Here is a 5,000-nt window from a genome sequence, read left to right on the forward strand (position 1 = left end):
AAGCATGTTGTGTTGAGTGTAATGGTGTGTCATCTCACAGTGGACAGCTGTGCCTTTTTTAAAACACTGTACGCTCACACACACACACAAACACACACACAACTACGTACTTATACACGCAGTCATACATGCTTGTTAGTCTGGCTCTGATGACATTACGCTTGAGCCGCAGGCAGAACGGCTTGCCGAACATGTCCTCAGCCACAACACACACACACACATATACACACACAGACACATACACACACAGACACATACACACACAGACACATACACATACACACATGCACACGCACACACACGCACACACACACACACACACACACACACACAAACACACACACACACACACACACACACACACACACACACACACACACACACAGACACATACACACAAGCAAACTTATACACACAGCATGGATGTTAAGCTTTTGTGATATGCGTGTGTAAGATGAGTTTGCATGTAAAAGGATTGTAAAAAGATTGCCTCTCTTGCTCGGAGGAAGCGTAGGAAGACAGGCAGGAGATAGAGAAGGAGAGAGAAAGAGACAGATTGAGCTAAATGAGGAAATCATTTTCAATGATGGACGTTATTAAGCACAAAAGCTGATGACCAACCCTCCAGCCCTCCCTCCCCCATTTCATCCCTCCTCCATCCATCTCTCATCCCTTCATCTTGTAACAGGGTTCACAGCCTTTCTCATGCTGCTCACAAGCTCTTTATATAACAAGCTTATAATTAGTGAATTTATTTCAGCAGATGCTTCACTACAACAGCCAGACGTCAGCTTCGGTGAGGTTATCACACACACACACACGCATCGCACACACACGCATGTACACACACACGCGCACACACGCACACACACACATGCACACACATGCACACGTGCACACACACAATGTTGCAATCGTTTATGGATAGCCCCGCAGTGTCCAAATGATATGGATTGAATATGGATAGACACCACAAGAATGTAATTCTCTGGATTTTGAAGTTTAGCAATTACATCTGGTCGTCTGTAGCTCAGTTGGTAGAGCATGACACATGCAATGCCAGGATAGTGGTTGACTTCCTGGGACCACTCGTAGGTAAAAGATATGCATGCATGACTGTAAGTCGCTTTCAATGAAAGAGTCTGCTAGATTGCATACAGTATATACTGTATGTGTTAGCGATAATATTTCACAGGTCAGATATAGTGGTGGAAATGTTTTAAAATGAAAAAGCCTCATTTGTCAACAACACTTGGATGTGCTGCTGATATGTTCTTACTAGAGCTCTCATTAATTTAATGATATTAGGGCTGTCAGGAAATATTTTCAATTACTGATTAGTGTTGTGTCAACCTGTGGTTTTTTTCATGGACACATCTTACTATTGGCTTAAATAATTAAACTGCTTCTGGACGACCCCTAATAACTAAATACAGCCCTAGTTACTATAAAGGTGATGACCATGAAGAAGATGGTGGTAAGGAAGATGATGATGAGGAAGATGATGCTGAGGTAGATGATGGAGAGGAAGATTATTATAATTATGATGATGGTGATGATGAAAATGCTGAAGATGACGATGAGGAAGATGATGATGATTTGAGGGGGTGAAAAGCGGATATTTGACTCGAGCATGATCAAGTAAAAAAGTCGGAAAACCCACATTCCCTAAAGCTGTAGTCATTTCTCTGTGAGAGACAGAATCCATACCCCCTCTGACTGCATACTGCATACCCCCTCTGACTGCATAATGCATACCTCCTCTGACTGCATACCCCCTCTGACTGCATACTGCATACCCCCTCTGACTGCATACCTCCTCTGACAGCATACTGCATACCCCCTCTGACTACATACCCCCTCTGACAGCATAATGCATACCTCCTCTGACTGCATACCCCCTCTGACTGCATACTTTATACCCCTCTCTGACTGCATACCCCCTCTGACTGCATACCCCCTCTGACTGCATACTGCATACCCCCTCTGACTGCATACTGCATACCCCCTCTGACAGCATAATGCATACCTCCTCTGACTGCATACCCCCTCTGACTGCATACTGCATACCCCCTCTGACTGCATACCCCCTCTGACTGCATACTGCATACCCCCTCTAACTGCATAATGCATACCGCCTCTGACTGCACGGCAGGGGAGCTGTTAAAGAGATTAACATTACCTAATCCCTATACACACCTTCCATGACCCACTTACAGCGCACAAACACACACACACACACACACACACACACACACACACACACACACACACACACACACACACACACACACAGTACATTTTAGAATATAAAAGAAACTGACAGGACTATCATTTTATCACAACCAAATAAAGTTGACTGGCAGCTGATTCAGACCCTCTCAGTGCATGGCAACTCTCAGTAGACTTGAAAATAAAGGACAGCCGCACACTCTAGAAGCTCAGATGCCAAAATGTAATATCCAACGTTTGGACAGACAAGCTGTCTTCATCAGGGTATAATGACAAACACTGTGGGGTGACTAGTTTATATAGTGTCAAAGGACACACACAGATGTCTGTAATCATAGCCAAATGTGGCCTAATATCATTGGTTAATTCTCAAATATGAAAATGGCATACAAAGAACAGCATACAAAAAACAAATGGATAGCATACGATCATAGATTCATTTTAGACTACACAAGCTTACAAACAATTACAATGGCAAAAGTCACAATAATCACAAGAATGGCTTCAGATCAAAGTCTACGTTGAGACCGAAGGGAGCAAGGGTCTTTAAGTTAAAGATCCAGGCAGCCTCTCATTTTAACAAACTCTCAGTAGACACCATGTACATTAGGAGGCATGGATACTGTGAGACTGTTGCCGTCTTTCACCTGAATATCCTCTGTATGTTATTTCACGAGTGATCTTGTGTTTTCTGAACTGATTTCTCATGTGCTGGGTTTGTAGCGAAGATACGCTCTAAGGCAAACTCTTTGCTTTTAAATCACGGCTACTCTCTGACAGCATAGTGTGTGTTTGTGTGTTTGCATGTGTGTGTGTGTGTGTGTGTGTATGAGAGAGAGAGAGAGAGAGCGGGAGAGAGAGGGAGAGCGACATGCAAGGCTTATATATGCCCCTGTACAATAAACTACATTCATATGACCCAAGCAAGCACATTCTTAGATTTGATAGAGTAATAATTGGGGATTGAAACTGTTTTGAACCAGGTTGTCATGTTCCCTGTAGTAGATTAGAACCAGGTTGTCATGCTCCCTGAAGCTGTTTTGAACCAAGTTGTCAAGGTCCTTGTAGATGTTTTGAACCAATTTGTCATGTTCCCTGTCGCATTTTTGAACCAGCTTGTCATGTCTCCTGTAGCTGTTTTGAAACAGGAAGCCATGTTCCCAGTAGCTGTTTTGAACCAGCTTGTCATGTCTCCTGTAGCTGTTTTGAAACAGGAAGCCATGTTCCCAGTAGCTGTTTTGAACCAGGTTGTCATGTCTCCCTGTAGCTGTTTTGAACCAGGTTGTCATGTACCCTGTACCTGATTGATCTGTTTTCCAGATTGGTAGGTGAAGAATCTGACTGGTTTAATGTCGGCACTCTCTAATGTCTCTCTAAACACACACACACACACACACACACACACACACACACACACACACACACACACACACACACACACACACACACAGTTTGTCATGTCTCCCTGTAGCAGTTTTGAACCAGGTTGTCATGTTCCATGTAGATGTTTTGAACCAGGTTGTCATGTTCCTTGTAGCTGTTTTGAACCAGGTTGTCATGTTCCCTGTAGCTGTTTTGAACCAGGTTGTCATGTCTCCTGTATCTATTATGAACCAGGTTGTCATGTTCCCTGTAGCAGTTTTGAACCAGCTTGTCATCTTCTCTGTAGTTGTTTTGAACCAGCTTGTCATGTTCCCTGTAGCTGTGTTGATCCAGGTAGTGATGTTCCCAGTTGCTGTTTTCATCCAGGAAGTCATGTTCCATGTAGCTGTTTTGAACCATGTTGTCATGTTCCATGTAGCTGTTTTGAACCAGGTTGTCATGTTCCATGTAGCTGTTTTGAACCATGTTGTCATGTTCCATGTAGCTGTTTTTAACCAGGTTGTCATTTTCGCTTTAGCTGTTTTGAACCAGGTTGTCATGTCCCTGTCACGGGTATTTAGGGCAGGAGGAAGGAGCAGAGTCAAATGCAGGAGATAATGTCCAGTAGCTCGAAGTTTATTCACACCCAAACACTAGGTGATCAAAAAGGCACAGGGAGTGCACAATACCCAAAAGGGAAACAGGTAATCCATAAAGGGAAAATCACGGCAGCCCGGCGAGAAAATAAATCCTCCAATAAAAACGATGGGGAAGACACGGCCACAGCGTAAAACCCCGCTGACAAACCAACAATCCCGCACAACACACAACCCCAAAGGAACAAACTAAATACCCCCCCCCTCCCCCACTAATGACAGAAACGAAAACAGGTGCGGACCTAGACAGACAAAACACAATGAACACAGAAACACAGATCGGCGGCAGCTAGTAGACCGGCGACGACGACCGCCGAGCGCCACCATTTTCTGTGGATACTGTGACAGTCCCTTGTAGATGTTTTGAACCAGGTTGTCATGTTCCCTGTAGCTGTTTTGAACCAGGTTGTCATGTTCCCTGTAGCTGTTTTGAACCAGTTTGTAATGTTCACAGTAGCTGTTTTGAACCAGGTTGTCATGTTCGCTGTAGCTGTTTTAAACCAAGTTGTCAAGTTCCTTGTTACTGTTTTGAACCAGCTTGACATGTTCCCTGTAGCTGTTTTGAACCAGGTTATCATGTCTCCTGTAGCTGTTTTGAACCAGCTTGTCATGTCTCCTGTAGCTGTTTTGAAACAGGAAGCCATGTTCCCAGTAGCTGTTTTGATCCAGATAGTCATGTTCCCTGTAGCTGTTTTGAACCAGGTTGTCATGTACCCTGTACCTGATTGATCTGTTTTCCAGATTGGTAGG

The 5,000-nt window shown here is 43.9% G+C and overlaps 1 protein-coding gene across 1 annotated transcript in view; it reads left to right on the forward strand.

The window, feature by feature from the left end:
* Window positions 1-5,000, forward strand: part of LOC115168910 (voltage-dependent calcium channel subunit alpha-2/delta-3) — a 167,469-nt gene that overhangs the window by 125,449 nt on the left and 37,020 nt on the right. The window lies entirely within an intron of this gene.

This window comes from Salmo trutta, chromosome 30 (assembly GCF_901001165.1).
Source record: "Salmo trutta chromosome 30, fSalTru1.1, whole genome shotgun sequence".
NCBI lineage: Eukaryota > Metazoa > Chordata > Actinopteri > Salmoniformes > Salmonidae > Salmo > Salmo trutta.